The following is a 21,069-nucleotide window of genomic DNA, read 5'->3' as shown; positions in this document are numbered from 1 at the left end:
TGGTGCTCTGCAGCCTGGGTCGTGACAAAAACAAACTCAGCCAAGAGTACAAGGTCCAACAAATTCCTCACTTGCCTTGCAGATAATTTTATGGTCCAGAAGGTAGAAGAGGCAACATGGGGATCAGCAACTCTTGATCTAATCTTAACAAATGTGGAAGACCTGATCAATACAGTTGAAGTGGTTGGATCCTTAGGGGCAAGTGACCATGTGCTCCTGCAGTTTGCAATACAAAGGAATGCTGAAACTAAGACAAGTCAAACACACATTCTGGATTTTAAGAGAGCTGACTTCCAAAAAATGAAGGAATTACTGAGCGGCATTCCATGGACGCCGATATTAAAAAACAAGGGAGTTAAGGATGGATGGGAGTTTTTCAAAAGTGAAATACTCAAGGCGCAAATGCAAACAGTGCCAACAAAGAAGAAAAATAAGACAAGTGCAAAGAAGCCAGAATGGATGTCCAAAGAACTTCTAACTGAGCTAAAGCTCAAAAGTGACATGCACAAGAAGTGGAAAAGGGGAGAAATCACCAAAGAAGAATTCAAACGTATAGCCAACACCTGTAGGGAAAAGGTTCGCAAGGCTAAAGCGCAAAATGAGCTCAGGCTTGCCAGGGACATAAAAAACAACAAAAAAGGCTTTTTTGCTTACGTTGGTAGAAAAAGGAAGAAAAAGGAGGCGATAGGGCCATTGCAAGGAGAAGATGGGGTGATGGCGACAGGGGACAGGGAAAAGGCAGAACTACTTAATGCCTTCTTTGCCTCGGTCTTCTCAGAAAAAGAAAGCCATCTTCAACCTCAGCAACACGGAATGGACGAAGGATTGGGGGAAATCCAACCCCAAATAGGGAAACAAGTTGTCCAGGAACACTTGGCCTCTCTAAACGAATTCAAGTCCCCAGGGCCAGATAAGCTACACCCAAGAGTACTGAAGGAACTAGCGGAAGTTATTTCAGAACCACTGGCAATTATCTTCGAGAGTTCTTGGAGAACGGGAGAAGTCCCAGCAGATTGGAGGAGGGCGAATGTGGTCCCTATCTTCAAGAAGGGAAAAAAGAACGACCCAAACAATTACCGTCCGGTCAGCCTCACATCAATACCAGGCAAAATTCTGGAAAAGATCATTAAGGAAGTGGTCTGCGAACACTTAGAAACAAATGCGGTCATTGCTAATAGTCAACACGGATTTACCAAAAACAAGTCATGCCAGACTAATCTGATCTCTTTTTTCGATAGAGTTACGAGTTGGGTCGATACAGGGAATGCTGTGGATGTAGCGTACCTGGATTTCAGTAAGGCCTTCGACAAAGTCCCCCACGACCTTCTGGCAAACAAACTAGTAAAATGTGGGCTAGACAAAACTACGGTTAGGTGGATCTGTAATTGGCTAAGCGAACGAACCCAAAGGGTGCTCACCAATGCGTCGTCTTCATCATGGAAAGAAGTGACAAGTGGAGTGCCGCAGGGCTCCGTCCTGGGCCCGGTTCTGTTCAACATCTTTATTAACGACTTAGACAAAGGGTTAGAAGGCACGATCATCAAGTTTGCAGACGACACAAAACTGGGAGGGATAGCTAACACTCCAGAAGACAGGAGCAGAATTCAAAACGATCTTGACAGACTAGAGAGATGGGCCAAAACTAACAAAATGAAGTTCAACAGGGACAAATGCAAGATACTTCACTTCGGCAGAAAAAATGGAAATCAAAGATACAGAATGGGGGACGCCTGGCTTGACAGCAGTGTGTGCGAAAAAGACCTTGGAGTCCTCGTGGACAACAAGTTAAACATGAGCCAACAATGTGATGCGGCTGCTAAAAAAGCCAATGGGATTCTGGCCTGCATCAATAGGGGAATAGCGTCTAGATCCAGGGAAGTCATGCTCCCCCTCTATTCTGCCTTGGTCAGACCACACCTGGAATACTGTGTCCAATTTTGGGCACCACAGTTGAAGGGAGATGTTGACAAGCTGGAAAGCGTCCAGAGGAGGGCGACTAAAATGATTAAGGGTCTGGAGAACAAGCCCTATGAGGAGCGGCTTAAAGAGCTGGGCATGTTTAGCCTGCAGAAGAGAAGGCTGAGAGGAGACATGATAGCCATGTACAAATATGTGAAGGGAAGTCATAGGGAAGAGGGAGCAAGCTTGTTTTCTGCTGCCCTGCAGACTAGGACACGGAACAATGGCTTCAAACTACAGGAAAGGAGATTCCACCTGAACATCAGGAAGAACTTCCTCACTGTGAGAGCTGTTCGACAGTGGAACTCTCTCCCCGGGGCCGTGGTGGAGGCTCCTTCCTTGGAGGCTTTTAAGCAGAGGCTGGATGGCCATCTGTCGGGGGTGCTTTGAACGCGATTTCCTGCTTCTTAGCAGGGGGTTGGACTAGATGGCCCATGTGGTCTCTTCCAACTCTACTATTCTATGATTCTATGATTCTATGATTCTATGAGATTTGCAACCAATAGAGTTACATTTCTGAGATGCAACAAGAGGGAATACAGCTTTTTTTATTGGTTTAGCAAGTAATGCTTTTATTTACTTTTATTTTAAAATAACATTTTGACACATTGACATGGATTTATTAAACATTCAGCTACAGTGCAAGTGCCTCAAAAACACTAGAACAAGTAATGAAATCAAAATGCTTCTGAAGCTCTGCCAGCAAGTTATTTCTAGGAAGCCAATAAGGAAGGCAAGAAGGCAACAGACCTTTTCCACTGTCCTCACAACTTCTTAATAGCTGGAATTTAGAGATATAGCTAATAAAATATATTCAGGTATTGTATCTTTTCTATTAAGCCATTAACAACTCTGTCCTCTACAACCATTACATTCAGATTTAACATTATTTAAATCAGTTCCATCATTACAATTTGTGGCAACAAATTCTGTTAATTACAGCCTGTGTAAAGTGTTTTCTTTTTCTTTTCTTCCACTCTCCCCCATTTCACTTTCGAGTTAATTTAGTTCTACCACTTTATTTCTCGGCCAGGATTCTCTTTAGGGCAGACACATGGATAAGTATCTCCTAGGCATGCAGATGGGTACTGAGGAAACTGGAGTTCTTCTCATTCCATCACAGCACCAAAAGACCTCCAAACTTACTTTTAAAAAAAACCCTCAAAGCCATCCCATGTAGCCATTTCATGCCTAACAATAAGTAGGCATAACAGAGATATCTCTGTCTATATCCAGAGTCACAATTATGTCATCACCACTGAGATCTGGCAGGGTCTTCCACTGCTTCTAAAATCATTATGTATCTGACTGTGGGGGATGTAGCCAGGTGCCTTTCTGATTGTGCCATCTGTTTCATCACAAGGGCTGATGGGGGCATTTTGCCCAGATTAAGGAAGTTGTCAGGTATGACCAAGTTGAGCTGCCATGTTTGGGACTGAGTGATGAATTTCATAGGATTTTCCCTGGCAAGGAATACTGAGATTTTTCCCAGTTCCTTCCTCTGAAATATATCCTATAGCAGTTGGCATTCCTTAACAGTCTCCCATAAGCAAAATTGATTCTACTTAACTTCCAAGACCAAATGGGATCTGGTGCCTATACATTATTTAATCTGATAACTGAAATCAGAAAGTCAGTAGTATCCTTGGTGTAAGATATGAAACCATTTCTATCAAAGATAAATCTTATATCATGAATCTTAGTGGCTTCCTAATTTCATTAGGCCATGGTCTCTTAGACACAATTACATTTACAGCATAATCCTAGTCTGCTGTGGCCCCCCGATTGTGGAACTCACTGCCCAGTGAGATTAGGCAAGCCCCACATTAGCAGCCTTTAAGAAAGACCTGAAAACATGGCTCTTCTGTGGTGCTTTTGGAGAGTAATTACTACATACATCCTCTCTGCTGCTCTCCTCCAAAATCTGTCCTCCAGATTGCACCACTACGTTATGACCCTGTTCAATGTGGTTTTTACTCTTATTTCTTTTCTCACCCCGAGTTTTAACTTAGTGTTCATGTGGCCCGCCCTTGTTCTATTGTTCTTCTGATTTTGGTATGTTGTGTATATTATCATTTATTGTATTGTTCAATGTGTTTTGATTTGTTGTTCTATTTATATTCTGTTATATTGTATTGTTCTGGGCACGCCCCCATGTAAGCCGCCCCGAGACCCCGTTGGGGAGATGGTGGCGGGTTATAAATAAAGTTTATTTATTTATTTATTTATTTATGTCTTTTCAGAAGTAAGCCATAGTAAATTTGTTAGGGCTTACTCCTGGTTCAAGTAGTATAGGATTGCCACTTTAGTTGTCCCTAATGCTTTACTGGTTTCAGCGGATAGAACCTGGAATAGCTCACCACCCTCCCCCCACCATTACCATTCAGCTTAGTCACTGACATTGCTAGCTAAAATGGTGGTGGGAAAAAATAATTGGTCTGAATGGCAGAAACATTCTTCCAGAGTCCAGATAAGTACATACAGGTGACAGATGTCATGCTTTGCTATTGAAAGAGCTGTTAAAATGCAGCCCTCTATTTGGAGTTATCTAGTCCATGTCTGACTCAAAGATACAGAATTGTAAGAATAGAGAGAGCAATAGTCTTCAGTTTTTCTGTGGCCAATAATTGCCTAAAGCTTGGCCCATCTAAGGAAAAGCACTTGGGTCACATCAAACTATGATAAAAAAACACTGATTCCTGCTGAGTTCAGTAGAAATTCTAGATAATCTGTTTTCCTAGAGAGATAATTCTGTGCTTAAAATAAAACACATTAAGAGCCAGTTGATGCGACTGATGGAATTAATTGCCATAACTTCTCCTGGCTTGTAACTTTTCCAAGGTGTGTAAAGCTACCATGTCTTTGAATGTTTTTACACACACATACACGAATGATAAGTTAAACTCTCTTTCTTTTCAGTGGCACCTGTCTATGTGCAAGAACAGGGTGCTTCTTTTTCTTTTTAATGAAGCTATCAAATTGGACAGTGTCACCAGTGCTGCAAAGCAGAATTAATAGCTTTGCAATGGTTGGGAGGCTGCACCAGCTCTCTTAGAACCTCAAAGATATTTTCCATCACTCTCTGTTTCTAATAAATACTTCTCTAAGCATAAAATACCCCCACTATTAAAAATGGCATGGAATGAGCCAATTATACTCTTTAGAAGTTTGTGCGACTAGCCAATTGGAAAGATAAAATATTGGAGAGATGTAGTATGTGTGCAAAACCAATCTTGAGGTCTTCCTGCTTTTCCTAATGTGTATAACAGCACTGCTAAGTCAAGTAGATCCAATAGCACCAGTGGCACAAGAATGGCATTAAACTACATAATAATAATAATAAATAATAAACTTTATTTTTATATCCCACCCCATCTCCCCGAAGGAACTCGGGGCGGCTCACAACAGGGACAAGCCTGAACAACAACAACATATTTAACATAAACTTAAAACATTCCAACAATACACAAAATAAAATAATGGACAAATACATTAAAATCCAAGCAGATAAAATCAGAGTAATTAAAAGAAATACTAATCTAAATTTCAGATCTCAGAAAGAAAAAAGAATAACAAAAACAATTTGCTTTTTTGTGGAAAAATCCCAAATACTGGAAATAGCAGTAAGAACATTTACTGTATTTAAAAAGAAGCAAGGAAAGTGAGCTTTTGAAAAGAAATATTTCATTATTCATTTTATAACTTTTAATGTTCTACACATTAATACTTTTATAATGAGCAACACCAGGCTTTCTCAGAATTTTAAAATAAACTGGGTGTATGAGCATTTCTTCAAAACAAGAAAGATCTTTTTGATTTTTTCAAAACCGCACTTAGATCTTGTAGTTTATAGCATAAACCCATAGATTCTTCATGTCTTAAAATAGCTTCAGATGCCAACCATCTTGCAAATTATTGCTGTTCTGGAGTATTTCAGCCATTCAGAGGCAGCTAAGGTTCATATTTATGAATGTTTGCATTCTGCTGATGTCTTTGATCTTTAATAAATTGCTTGGATTCAAACTATTCAGTCAACTCTGCACAAAACTAAAAAGCAACAAAGCATATCAATTGTTTTAGAAATTCTAAGAACATTTAGAATAATCAATAGGTGTGCTAAATATAACAACAGATATGTCTGGCTGACTAATCTTAAACTGTATCCGCATTGTAGAATTAATGCATTTCAATACCGCTTCAATTGCCATGACTCAATACTATGAAATTCTAGTTGTAGTTAGACAAGGTCTTTAGTCTTGTCAGACTCCAAAAGTTGCTAGTACCTCACCAATCTACAAATCCCAGAATTTAATAGCATTGAGCCATAACAGTTAAAATGATACCAAATAGCTCTAATTCTGCAAAGCAGATGCATCCCTAATCTCAACATCCAGTTTGCTTGAGTTGGTGGTGGCAGGATCAGATGGAAATACACCTCAGTGGGCATTGACCAGAGAAATGTAAATCCACTAATAGTTCAGTTTCATTATTGTACCCTTACAGAAAGCTCCATAAATGTCAAACATTACTACTGGTGGTGCTCTCAGCAGTAGTAAAAATGTAAAGCCCAGAAATAGGGCAATCTGGCAGTGGTTTGGAGATGACTTTGGATGCATTTGATCTAAAATAATGGGGAACAGGGAGGCTTGACACCCCTAAGGTCAGATATAAGGTGTTGAGCGTGATCAAGCACCAAGAATCAAGGTCACCAAGATTTTTTTTTAAAATAATCTTTATTAGATAAGTTTCTTACAGTATACATAAAAAAGGAGGAAAGCAGAGAGAAAAAAGAGTTAAAAAGCAATAAGAAAGAGAGAAAAAGACAACAAGAGGAAGAAAAGAGAGAAAAAGAAAAAATATACCAAAAAAATCAATGAGGTACAATATATTTTGTACGCCGCCCTGAGTCCCTTCGGGTGAGAAGGGCGGGATATAAATGTTGGAAATACACACACACACACACACACACACACACACACACATAGAATGTGTAGTCTTCCAGTCCATTCCACTGGGGATTTATAGTCTCTTCTTCTTTCTTTTTGTCTTGGTTTCACCTCGCCCCTCCCTATTATATTTGCCTTTCCTTAATTCTTGATCATTACCAACATGTCATTAATCTAGTCCATCTAATCTATACTAATCTGTTGTTTAACATGGAGGTACTCTTTTAGTGGTGACCTGTTTGTCTTGTGTTTTTTAGCTTGGTCATTAAGTAGGAAAGATAACGAGTCCATCTCCATACAGTCCTTTAACTTGAGAATCCAGGCACCTATAGATGGAGTTTCTTTGGTACGCCATCTTTGAGCCAGAAGTGACTGTGCAGCCATCGTTAGGTAGTATAGTAGTTTATCATCATTCCTCCCTAGTTCAAAGTCCACTAAATTTAGCAAGTAGCATTCTGGCTTTAGGTCATATTTCCTCTTTAATACTTTTTGTGAGTGATCATGGATTTTTTTCCAGTATCCCCTCACTTTTTTACATTTTTTTGTGTAGTTCAGCCCTGTGAAAAACGTACCAATCAGCAGTGTCCTAATTTATAGCCATTTTTTTGCATTTGGTTAATGGGGTCTTTTATACTTCTTGCATTCCTTTAATATATTAATTTTATGCTTTAAACCATTTTATAATTTTCTTTACCTTTTTTTTCTTGTGTTCATGGTAGCACCGTTAACTGCTTAAAGCAGGTGTCCCCAAACTAAGGCCTGGGGCTGGATGCGGCCCTCCAAGGTCATTGACCTGGCCCCTGCCCTAAACCTTAGACTTAGGGTTGACCTAAGTCTACCTGGTCTTTGGAGGTCTTTTTGCTTACCTATGGTCTTATGAGATCGTCTAGATGGTCTTTGAAGGTCTCTTTGCTTAGCTATGGCCTTATGAAACCATCTAGATGGCTTTTAGAGGTCACTTTCCTTACCTATGGTCCTATGAGACCATCTAGATGGCCTTTGAGGGTCCTTTTCCTTACCTATGGTTTTATGAGATTATCTAGATGGCCTTTGGGGGCCCCTTTCCTTACCTATGGTCTTATGATCATCTAGATCAGGGATCCCCAAACTAAGGCCCATGGGCTTCCAAGGTGATTGACCTGGCCTCTGTCCTAAACTTTAGACTTAGGGTTGACCTAAGTCTGAAATGACTTGAAGGCACACAACAACAACAATCTTAATTTTGGACTATTTCATCCTAGTCCAGCCCCCAAACAGTCTGAGGGACTGTGAATCGGCCCTCCACTTAAAAAGTTTGGGGACCCCTGGCTTAAAGTATGATTATCTTGTATGGTGGCCCCTAGGCTGTGGAACTCCCTCCCCAGTGAAGTCAGATCAGCTCCCTCCCGACCTTCAGAAATAAATTAAAAATGTGGTTGTGGGCCCAAACCTTTGAAGAATAATTCAGTGCAATATGTGGATATGAAATAAGTGCAATTACAACTGGAATGGCTCCTGGACTATGACTTTGGATTGTGTAATTTTAATAATTATTGGTTTTAATGTTTTGATATTTTTAACTTTCTAGTTTTAATGTATATGTATTTTATTTGTTTGGCTGTTATTCAACATTGAATTGTTGCCTACTCGTAAGCCGCACTGAGTCCCCTTGTGGGTGAAAAGGTTTGGGTATAAACAGGCCTGTAGCGAGGGGGTTGTTTTAGGGGTTCAACCCCCCCCCCCCGAAATTTTTCAAGTTATAAAAAAAATCTGGTTTACTCATGAATTTTAACTGGTTAACCAAATCCCCATGCTAAGTCTATGAGATGCAAAACATTAAGAGTCCCTCCAGGCACTATCTCAAGCAGATATTGACAGGTTTGAAGCGGGGAGGGGTGTGTGCTAGGGGTTCAACCCCCCCCCTCCAAAATTTTCAAAACCCCTCCCGAATTTTTTTTCTGGCTACGGCCCTGGGTATAAATATAATAAATAAATAAATAAATAAATAAATAAATAAGGAAAATTCATATAATCTGTCTTCTAATCTTGAACCCCACCCCCTTAAAAACAGTTCCTGGAAAAAAAAACCCAGTCTCATTGATTACATTGTCCTAAAGTTAACATAGTTATCTGTCTTCCATAACACCTTCTATGGGTATATGTAATAGGCAGCGCGCAGCAAAACTGAACATCTTCTGACATGGCCAATACAAGCTGGTGCAGGGTGGCATGAGGCAGCACATCTGTGACTGAGTTTAAAGTAGGCATACATACAGGATGCCTTTGAGTAGACTAGACAGTTCTTTAAACAGAGGGGGTTCCAACAGACATGTCTCCTCCAGCCATACCCTATTTTCCTTCTGAAAACCAACTGGAGCTCAAATTCCTAATCAGAGTTTTATTCTGCTCACTCCCCTCTGACATTCCCTTCAGATGGCCTGGGTTTTGACTAAAATGCTCCCTTCTTGTACACGAATTGAAGCTTTTGTCATTATAATGCTGAAGAGCACTCATTTTAGTATTTATGTTACCATATTTTTATTATAAAAACAATTCAAATTTCCAAAGTAGTTAGAGATTTCTGTAGGTTTGTTCTTAAGTTGAGTTTGTATGTAAGCGGCGCAGATACATTTTCAAGTGTAAATCCAGCCATCTATATATATAAAAGGGTGATGGAATCGCGGCACCGAGCAAAACAACAAAAGTAAAGGCCCCCCAACCTCGAAATTTGACAACACAACCCATCATCCACGCCTTAAGGTTGAAACAACAAAAACTCCCGTCAGGAACCTCCATGGGGCCTTAAAACCCCAGCCGTCAGCCCGGCTGGAAGGCCCCATGGTGGTTGGAGGAGGAGGGGCCTCCACGCGGCGGGGCCTGTGACGCCAGCTGAAGAGGAGGGCTGCGAGGCCCCAAGGTTTTTTTTTCTTTTCCTGCATTCAGGCCTGCAGAGCCAAAGGTGTATGTGTGTGTGTGTGTGGGGGGGCTTCCAGAAAGACGGGCCCGCCGTTCCCCCCCCCCCCCCGCGGCCTCCTCCATGCTTCACAGGCCGGAGGGAGGCCGCCCCCCCCAAAAAGCCGCCTCAGCCTCCCGCCAGCGGAGGGAGGCCACGAAGCCCCAAAGGTTGTTTTTTTTTTTCTTGGACCTTCAGCCCTGGAAAGCTGAAGGTCGGGGGGGGGCTTCCACAAAGTCCCCCCCCCCCCCGCGAAGACGCACCTCGGCCTCCCGCTAACCCGACCAGGCCCCAAGGTTTGGGTTTTGTTTTATTTTTGGGTTTGAGATGGAGGCCTGCAAAGACGGAGGCAGGGGTGGCTGCGTGGCCGGGAAGAGCCCCCCCCCCCCCCGCCGTGTCCTGAAGACCCTAAAAGCTATATATATACCACTGGTTCAGTGGTTATATATAGCTTTGGATAGCATAGGGAAGGGTTAACACCTCTGTTGTGTTTGTTTTGCTATCTGTGGCCCTGATCAGAAGATTTCACCTCACTTTCTGTTCTTGTCATAATTGGATTTAGGAAAATGTGGCTTGTTGTGGAAACAAGGATTGGTGAGAAAGCTTCAGTGGAGACATCTTGTCCCCTTGATAAGTCTTTTACGAGTTAATTTCCTTTCCGAGGGGTAAATCTCTCTCACTTCCTGTTGTCTCACCTGTTTGTAACTATGAGTTGTTTGTAATTCGGATGTTTGTAACTCGGGGACTGCCTGTATATAGCTTTGAACTGTACCTTAATCTAATCTTAGATCAATATTCTGGAAGTACTGACTAGATAAAGCAGCTCTTCTGTCCCTAATAATAACATTCTATAGAGGGCCACTGCATAAATTTCAACTCTCTTCTAGAATCCTAGTACAAATAGTAATAAGATTTTAAATGTCAGACACTCTGTTTGCAAATATCCCTATTTAGCAAGTTTTAAATTACTCCAAGAATGTGCACACATGAAATCTTCAGTAAGACCATTTCTCATTGTATTGGTTCTGTAGATATGTACTCCTCCTGCTTTTCAGAGATATAAATGGCTGTCACCTTAAAGATGAGTCATCTTGGGGGAACATTTCAGAAAAGAAAACATGGGGAAGGTGTCTCTGTAGGTGGGAGAAGGGATTCCTTAAGTCAGCCATGACTAAAAGAAAGAGAGATGGTGTCTAGCATAAAGACTGAGTAAATCATATTATGGACATTTGTCCTTACTCTAAAGACATGATTTAGTTAAGTTTGTCTCCAATGAGTTAATTTTGTTCAGATATGATGTTCAGTTTCCCTTGGTCCCTACAAATAACAACAAACTCAAGTGCAGAAGAGATTTTTCTTGCTTTTAATAGTACAAGTAAAGCAGTGGAACTAATCCTTACTTGTTTGTTTAAATATGGGATATCTTTCTAAGAGGTAATATGTTTGTCTATGAACACTTTCAACCCCACAGGGGAAAAAAACCCAAAAAGGAATACAATTTTCAATCAAATAATAAAACATTCTACATCTATATATCAGTATGAAGACTGGTAATGTCATGCTGTTGAAATAAAACTCCATTTACCCCTATCACTAGACTGATATGTGAAGCTGATGGGATCTGGAGTCCAACACTTTGGAGGAAATACAGTATCACTGTCCCTTTGGTTAATATCAATATATAACCGATTAAAAGCAACTAAAATCATACTGAGTGGTGTAGGACAAGATGCCCCTTTATCAATGGACTCATACCCATGGTTCCACTTATCCACACTCCAAAAAATGCCCTTCTCCAAAATGTTTATGGGCTTATCAAGATCCTCTATTGTGATTCTATGGTATAATCCAAATATGGGGCTCACTATTATTCATAGTCTTTGAGCATATCCTCCGTGGATAATGACATCGTACTGTATTTGGTGATCGCTGATGTCCCCCTTGCCTACTAAATTCTGGTGTTTTGCTCTAAGTCCTACCTCTGCAATGCCCTGAGGGTAACCATCATACATTCAAACTGTCCTGCTTTGGCAAGGAAAACCCTGATTAGGCCTGTGTCTAACTTTGTTAATTGTTTTAAAAATGTCCCAGATTCTCTCTCCTCCTTCTACCTCCCCAGCTTGTCCTCATCTTACTTCAATTGTTCCAAAATTATTTCAACATGCAAAAGATGCAGGCAAAAGGTCAGGAAGGAATACTTCTGGAAAATAGCCATACGGTTCAGACAACCCACAGCAACCCATGCGAAAGTAGTTTGCACTTAACTAACTCAGCAGGAGAAAGAGGGGAAAGGATTTTTCCCTTTGCCTTTAGACTCAGGAAGAAGCAAACTGCTGCAGCCTCTCCTTGCTTGTGCACTCTTTCTCATTAATCGCTTTTGTCATCTTCATCACCGTGATACGTATGACTCTGTTTTCATCTGTGAAATGTAAGAGAGTATGCACCATTAATCTTCTCCAGTGGAACTGTGTTTTGAGAAAGATGGTGGGAAACTTGCCTAAGGCTATACAGTTAATCTGTAACAGAAAAATCTTTAAACACAGACAACTGACTTCCATTTATTTATCTTATAGCAAACAAGATCTAAAGTACAACAATTTGTTCTAGGCCAGTTAGAACACTTGTTTTCTTCATATGTGTATGGGAGAAAGAGAGCAATTGTACAATTAAATGGATGTCATTTTTTCGACCTCACAATGAAATATCACAAAATGTGAGTCGTCAATCTAGGTTAGCAAAGAAACTTGAGGTTCAGCATTAATACTTGAGTAACTAGAGTGTCAGAGACAGAACGCCACCAAAATAAGATTTAACACAGTTTATTAAAGTTACAGAACCAAAAACGCCCGTAAAAGACAAAGGGCTAGGCAAACACTTGCCTTCAGAGAAAAAGAAACTAAAAAACGTTTCAAAAGATAAACCGGATTAAACTGGAGTTTAATCCGGGTTAAACCAAAAATGCTTAATTCAGCCTGGCACTTTAAACAAACAAAAGCTGGTAAACAAGATTCAAAGAAACACAAATAACTGGCAGCAGATTCCTCTCTGCTACCCAAAAGCTGTGATTGAGTAACTAAGATGTTACTCCTCCGAGCAGCGAGCGAACTCCAGGTTCAAACACATCAATCAGGGCAGCAGCGGTCAGCGAGGTCTCAATCCGGTCCGAGGTCGAAAGCCAGGTACAGATGTCTTCAGTTCACCAGTTCCACCGATAGCCACAGAAGGGATAGTCCGAGGTCGTAGTCAGTCAGTCAGTCAGTCAGTCAGTCCAGAGTAGGCAATTAGTGTCCGTCAAAAAGACGACGGAGGTCCAAGCTATTAAGATTAAACACAAGTTGCACAGGAAAAGCCCACACAGTTCCTCCCGCCGTCTATGCCCAGTATCCTTGGTAACTTACGTATTCAGCAAACGAATCACACCCGTCTTCAGGAAGTTCCCAACAAGAGCCCAAGCGTTCGTCCAGATTACCTTGCCCAACGCAATTAGCCCTGGATTCTAAACCCCATTTTATGCCAGTTACAACTCCTCATCGCTGTCAGCTGTTACCCTAATTCCAGGTGCCTCATCATCATCATCCTCATCAGAGCTAAAACACCTTTGACTACGCCCCACAGCATCCCCAGCTGTGGATCCCGTTCCATCCCTCCAGCTTGTCCACGGGTCTAATCCTGCAACCTGCCAGTCGCCTCCCACACTATCATTGCCAGTGGCACCCAGATCCTCTCTCACACGAGTCCATTCCATATCATCCTCCTCAGAGCTAACCATCTCTTCCTCCATTCCTTCGGTAAAACCCTCAAAGGAGTCTTCGTCAGTTGGTTCTGCAAATAAGTCCCGCAGCCGTTTCCTTTCTCGCTCCTCAAGAGAGTCTGACTCCCGAGGAGTCTTACGACCACGTCTCCAAGTATCGGAGCCATAAGGCTCAACCATAACATAGAGAGTCTATCTTCTCATGATACCACAGAGGACCAGCCAAGTGTTAAAAGTCGCTTGGATCAAGATTATGGTAATACATTTTCACTCAATGAACTTCAGCCTTAAAATGTGTTTTCTCATTTAATCCAGTATAGCTTGCATTTATTGACTGTTGGTTTATGTTGTAGAACTAATATCTTTCCCAGGCCTCACTGTGGCACATTCAGAAATCAGTAAAAAATTAAGAGCACTGAGAACTAGTGAAGATCAATATTTAGTCCTCATTGCTTGTTTACCTCAGCAGTGAACTTCCTTGAATAGTAATACAAAGCAATGTTGACACAAATATATAATGGGTGTATAAAGGAGGGAGGAAAATCCCCCTTTATTTTTCTTCTTCTGAATTGAGTAAGAATACTATACAAAACCAGGCTTTCTGGTTCCAGTGCCAACATGGACTCATTTGCAAGGGTAGTGAAGTATTTTGCAGGCCTGTATGTACATTCTCTTGTGATGTTTCTTAATTTTGTTGATTATGTGAAGGGGTGTTTTAAAATTGTTTAATTGCATGGATGCTCCAAGCTATGATCTTCAGACATAGGGCAATACTAAATGTCTTAATAAATAAATAAATAAATAAATAAATACTAAATAATTATTGCTATACTGATAATAAAAGGAGAATATAAGATATGACAAGAATAACACTTGGTGAAGATTAAAGCCACCCCCATATATCTTTATCAATGGTAGTGGTGATAAGATTAAATGGAACTATGCAGGTCATTTATGACTTCATGCACGAATGTGATTATATGTAACTCACCACCACTTTAACGTCTGCAATGTATGGTTTCTCTCTACGCCTGAGTACTTTGGTAGAAATGTCAATATAGAAACACACATTATTATAACCAGGGACAAGGACTGGCCCTAATATCTTTCAGCACTTCAAAACTAGAGAACCACAGCTAAAACAATGGATCTTTTTAGTATAAAACATCTAGTTTCTCGTTATCTTGTTTAATTGAGAACAGTTCTCCAAGATCTTTCCTGGGACACACTGCAAACAAACCATATAATCTTCCACAGAGCCTTCCCTTTACTGCAGTGGGCCCAAAGTTTGCTTTTGGAATTAAAAAAAAATACATGGATGGCTGAATCCATCAGGAAAGATTAAATGGATACAGAGGGCTGCACTGTACTACCTGGATCTGAATTAGTCCTTGATTAGATTTGTTCATTCATTCATACGAAATCATTAAGTGAGCACCTTTTTCCACATGTGGTGGATATGTGAAAAAACAAAAACGTTCTTGGTGGAACTTCATTGAAAAAATGAATATAAAGTTGCAGATGCAATCAGACCTATATTTGTTAGTACTATTAGATGAGCAATATGAAAGAAATATATGCATATGATAATGGAGACAAGCGTTTTGTATGCACAACATTGGAAAAACAAGGAGATCCCATCAACAGAAGATTTCCTTTGAATATATATGACTTAACTGCAATGAACAGACTGATAAATTTAATCCGAGTCAATACAACCAGGGTAAAAGAATGGCAACTAGTTATGGCCTACTTGAGAGCAAATTTGAGCAGATCACCAATTATAGTGTTTGAAATGTAGTAGAAATCTTGTTAAGTAGAAGTATGTACTTGTCATCTAGTTCATTAAATAACATAACGGATGTTTGCTGTGTTAAGTTTTGTTATTTATCCAACTAGATAACATGTACATACTTCTACTTAACAAGATTTCTACTACGTTTCAAACACTATAATTGGTGATCTGCTCAATTTTGCTTCCTCTTATGGAGGAAGCATATTTTGGAAACAAATAATGCCTTCAACTAGGGGATTGGAAGCCAAGCCCTGTTTGTCTATTTCTCTGTATGTTGGGAAGCAGCTGGCTGTGGTTTCAATCCCTCCTGTGAGTGATCTCGAGTACAGACAGAAACAGGACCTGTCACAATTCCCCCTTGCACCAGATATTTCTCCCACAAAGTGGGTTAGGAAAGTCAGTCAGTGGCTTCTTGACAGGCAGATCTGTTGACTTCAGTTACTTCTGTCTTTTTAGTGCGGATTGGGGAGGGGGGTTCCCATAGTCCCCATATAGTCCCTAAAGGAGGAGTTATGTAGGGATTGAAAATACAAGTAGTCCCGAGGACCTGTTTATTAACTGCCATAGAGGATTTGAGATTTTATATCATGTGAAAATAGCTGCCTGATATTTATTTATTTACATCATTTTTACCCCGCCTTTCTCCCCATGGGGATTCAAGGCGGCTTACAATAAATAGGCAAAAATTCAATGCCTAAAAACAGTGTACAAAACAACAACTCATATAAAAGCAGATACCATTACAAAATAAAATCACATTATATAAAATTTAAAATATATCTAAGATTAAAATCCATTCATCTAGAATCCTCAACATAAGTCTTGGTACAGGTCATGTAAAGTCCATGTTCTCATTCATTAAAAGCTTGCATGCACAACCATGTCTTTAAGGCTTTCCTGAAGCCTAGGAGAGTTGGTATCTGCCGTATGTTACTGGGGAGGGTGTTCCACAGCCAAGGAGCCACCACCGAGAAGGCCCTGTCCCTCGTTCCCACCAGCCATACCTGCGAGGCTGGTGGGACCGAGAGCAGGGCCTCCCCCGATGATCTAAGAGTTCTAGAAGGCTCATAGGGGGAGATACGTTTGGACAGGTAAGATGGGCCAGAACCGTTTAGGGCTTTGTAGGTCAAAACCAGCACTTTGAATTGGGCTCGGTAGCATATTGGCAGCCAGTGGAGCTGGCTTAACAAGGGAGTAGTGTGCTCCTGTAAGCCGCTCCGGTTATTAATCTGGCTGCCAGCCGTTGTACTAGTTGGAGCTTCCGGGCCATCTTCAAAGGCAGCCCCACTTAGAGCGTGTTGAAATAATCCAAACGGGATGTAACCAGAGTGTGGACCACCATGGCCAAGTCAGACCTCCCAAGGTACAGGCGCAGCTGGTGCACAAGTCTTAGTTGTGCAAATGCTCCCCTGGCCACCGCCGAGACCTGGGGTTCCAGGCTCAGCGATGAGTCCAGGAGAACACCCAGACTGCGGACCTGTGTCTTCAGGGGGAGTGCGACCCTGTCCAACACAGGCTGTAACCCTATACCCTGTTCGGCCCTACGACTGATCAGGAGGACCTCTGTCTTGTCTGGATTCAATTTCAATTTGTTCGCCCTCATCCAGTCCGACACAGTGGCCAGACACCGGTTCAGGACCTGAACAGCCTCCTTAGTGACAGGTGGGAAGGAGTGACAGAGCTGGACATCATCTGCATACAGATGACACCGCACCCCAAAACTCTCTCAGCGGCTTCATGTATATGTTGAACAACATGGGGGACAGTACTGAACCCTGCGGGACCCCACAAGTCAATGGCTGTGAGGCCGAGCAGGTGTCCCCCCCAGTAACACCATCTGGGAACGACCCTCCAGAAAGGACCGGAGCCACTGTAAAACAGTATCTCAAAGCCCCATTCCAGCAAGGCGCTCCAGAAGGATACCGTGATCGACAGTATTGCAGGCCGCTGAGAGGTCCAGCAGAACCAGCAGGGACACACTCCCCCTGCCCAGCTCCCGGCGAAGATCATCAACTAAGGTGACCAAGGCTGTTTCAGTACCATGCCCCGGCCTGAAGCCAGACTATGCCGGATCTAGAAAATCAGTATCTACCAAGAATGCCTGGAGTTGTGCGGCCACCACAAGTTACATGACCTTGCCCAAAAAGGGGAGATTGGAGATAGGCCGATAGTTATCCAATTGAGTGGGATCCAGTGATGGCTTCTTCAACAGCGGTCGATACAGGCAAAGAGAGCAGGATGTGCTGCTAAGTTTAATAATGGCCATGGGAGGATTAACGAGATAATAGATGTAATTGTTCTGTGTACTGAAGGTGCATATATCTAACTATCTGTTGATAGACACACAGATATCTTTATTGATCTAAGAGGCCTCAGGTGACAAGAACTAAGCACATCTAGTAAGCTTTATTGCACCCATTCAATTAACTTCTTGACTAGGGCTAAGGAGCCCTTGACCCTTTGTTCTAAGGAACACCAAAACTCACTTTGAGAACAGTCATGTTTAACCAGAGCTTGAAAAGTTATATGGAAATAACACCGCATTGAAGCTATCAATGAGCAGCACTTTTGGATGGCTTCAATATGTTGCTGTGCTCATTCTTAAAAATATTTCTGTATTCAGATAACTTCTTCTGGATCTGCCCTATTATTTCATTTGGCATAAAGCTGATCTTCCTGAAACATGCATGTGCAGCCATCCTAAGCAGAATGGGAGTGGACATTTTAAAATGTTTGTATGGTGGAAATATGTCTTCCGCTCCCACTCTCAAAAATCATTTTTATAGCACAATTCAAGCATTCCAATTTAAGCACTAACACAGATACTGAAAAGGTGGACTAACAGGTCCCATTATGTAGAAAGTATTGCTTCATGTCCAAAACCAGAATATGCAATGTTGAGTAATTGAGGGATTCTAAATGAGGAAACTACCATTTTAGTCATATGATAAATTAGCTCAGAAGCTGCATTTCCAGCATTTGTATTTGAAGACCCTTTGCCAGTTTCTTCACACAAGTAATGATCAAGGCCTGGTTGCTATGTAACCCAGAGTATTTCACATCATTAATATCCTGTCCTTTTCTCGTTTTAACCTTCTGCTTTGAACTACACACAATCAAAACTTTCAGAGAAATTCCACTGGTATATATTTTATGGAAGAATATTAGTATGATATGTCAAGGTAAACTGAAGTGACAGAGCAGTAAGATATTGACAATGGTGTGCATTGCAATTACAGTGAGAGTAATATAATGTCAGATATTTTATTGTGTAGGCAGCCATTTGCAGGGAATCACTGATGAATGATTATGTGGAATAGCACAACCAATGTATTATTTTTGTTAAAATGAGACGAACATTTTTCATCTTATTTTTTTTTGAATGAAGCATTTAAGCTGTATCATGATAACCATTTAGAAAAAGATAAATCAGGTATTTTGCCATACAGTTGCTTATAGCATAAGCCTTTGTTTTCTTTTTGGCAGATATGTCACACAGATTATAGCATTTTGTTACATATAATCACAATATAACATATGTATCCCTTCTCATTATTAAAAAAACAAGTTTCAAATGTTCTCCTTCATTCTCCAAATAGAAATCACATATGAAACAGAAGCCAGAGAGGTTAAGCTAACAAAGGTGAGCTTACAATGATATCCCAAGGATCTTCTGGATAGCCTTTACTGCACTCTTCAGCCTGGCTGCCCAGAAGTCATTTGACCAAATGGATTTGAATTAGAGTTATTCCTGAGCCACTCTGTTGTTGTTATGTGTCTGAAAGTTGACTTTGATTTATGATAACCCTAGCATAGATTCCTTGATAAGCTTTATTCAATAGTGATTTGCCATTGCCTTTGTAAGATTGAGAGAATATGGTTTCTAGACCTTTTGATTATTTTAGTTGCCCTCTTTGGCTGAGTGGGGATTCAAACCCTAATCTCCCTGTGTTTTGTCCAGCATTCAAACACTATACCACAATGGCTCCCTCAACTTTGGTGTTATGACAGTATTAAAAAGCAGAAAGGTCTTGATTTTAATGAGGTGTTGTTGTTTTATTGGTCGATCATTTTGCTTGCATCTTTAAATAAACACCCAACATTATATAAAAACTGTGTTTTCGCATGTGTGACCATTATTTGGGATTTCTGAAAGGCTCTAGCCATTACACGGGAACTTGTGGGACAGCACAGATAATATGTTATATTAAACATTATAGAATTACAATTATTCCACTACTGGATTTACCTGATGCAGAGTTTGAAAATTTGATTATAAACCATGCAGTCACATACATATTTACATAAAGATATGTCCTATGATTCCTAAGGGTGCATCTAAAGTATAGAATTAATGTCCTAAGGATGAATGTCCATTACAGAATTAATGTAATTTGATACCACTTTAACTGCTATGGCTCAATGCTATGGATTCACGGGAGTAGTTTTATAAAGTCGTTTCTTCTCTAATGCCCCACAAAACTAGATCCCTGGATTTTTATGGCATTGAGTCATGGTAATGAAAGTGATGTCAAACTGCATTAATATAACAGTTTAAGTGCACTCTCACTCTTTGTTATATATCAGTATTCATCATCATATCATAGGTGAACACTAGTGGCCAAGTATGATTGTCTTCCTAAGGTAGAGGCTTGGTAATGTATCATAGCTGATTTAATATGAATTTTTTAAAGTGTAATCAAAACAACTGTCACTTTCAAACCACATTCTGTTTTAATTTACAAAGGGCAGTTACTTCTAAGAAATACTGGACAATACATAATATAACCCACCGGTAGTGTTGAACTGCAAAGTCCAGCAATTCCTCGCCATTTGCTTTACTAGCTTGGGCTGCTGGGAGTCCAGCAATGTATGTGTAAGTCTGGCCCATTCATAAATGTGCTTTGTAGTACTAAAAGACCAGCATACGTTGAAATAAAAATGGAAGATTATATCTTGATGACACTGCCACCAGACAGAATTTTTATTATCTTTTACTGGTGATAGAGAAGTCAGCAGACACTACATTGGCAAAGTTGTCCTTGTCAATTCCAAGCTGGCCACTGCTGATATTTAGTGGAACACAGAACAGCAAGCGGCAGAAGCCAATGGACTATATGAACAAAAAGAAACAGGGTACAGTGCATTTCTAGACTGTAGAAAGGAAATTAATTAAGTCCTTGCACTGGCCAAAAGAAGATTTGGATAAGCAGAAAAATAAATTACTCCTTCAAACACTGATAGAATTACAGGAATAGCCACAGTGAAACCTCAGGGAATTCACTGCAAAGGCAATCAAGCTTAAATCCTGGAGAAAACACTGAAAATGAGGAATGAATTGGTGTGTGTGGGGGGGGGGGGGGATTGAATTCAAGCATACAGTCTGCTATCCTAGGCTGGCTGGCTCCTGCTGCCCCTGTATTAGGCTGACACATAAGGATTGGGGGCAGGAGTGGAGTATAAATAGCTGATATTCTGGCAAGTTTGAAAGTTACATATATGCCTGCCAAGTAGCCTAAAGAAAACTGATGTTGATTTATTGCATTCTTAAGATGTTGCTATCATCCTCTAATGCTTGCTTAACTTGTTAACATATCCTCACATCTAGCTTCCCTACCACATAACAGATCTTAGTTGACCCACTGCATTATTGAAGTGCTGTATTGAAGTGCAGAAAAATATAACA

The 21,069-nt window shown here is 40.7% G+C and overlaps 1 long non-coding RNA gene across 1 annotated transcript; it reads right to left on the bottom strand.

Moving 5' to 3' along the window:
• Nucleotides 1–12,640: 12,640 nt before the first annotated feature.
• Nucleotides 12,641–20,732, bottom strand: LOC134298183 (uncharacterized). The gene is made up of 2 exons (XR_010005131.1): nt 13,236–20,732; nt 12,641–13,152 (listed from the first exon to the last, which is right to left on the bottom strand). It is a non-coding gene; the product is annotated as an uncharacterized LOC134298183 (long non-coding RNA).
• Nucleotides 20,733–21,069: the final 337 nt, after the last annotated feature.

This window comes from Anolis carolinensis, chromosome 1 (assembly GCF_035594765.1).
Source record: "Anolis carolinensis isolate JA03-04 chromosome 1, rAnoCar3.1.pri, whole genome shotgun sequence".
Taxonomy (NCBI): Eukaryota; Metazoa; Chordata; class Lepidosauria; order Squamata; family Dactyloidae; genus Anolis; species Anolis carolinensis.
This window is presented reverse-complemented; position numbering and strand designations above follow the sequence as displayed.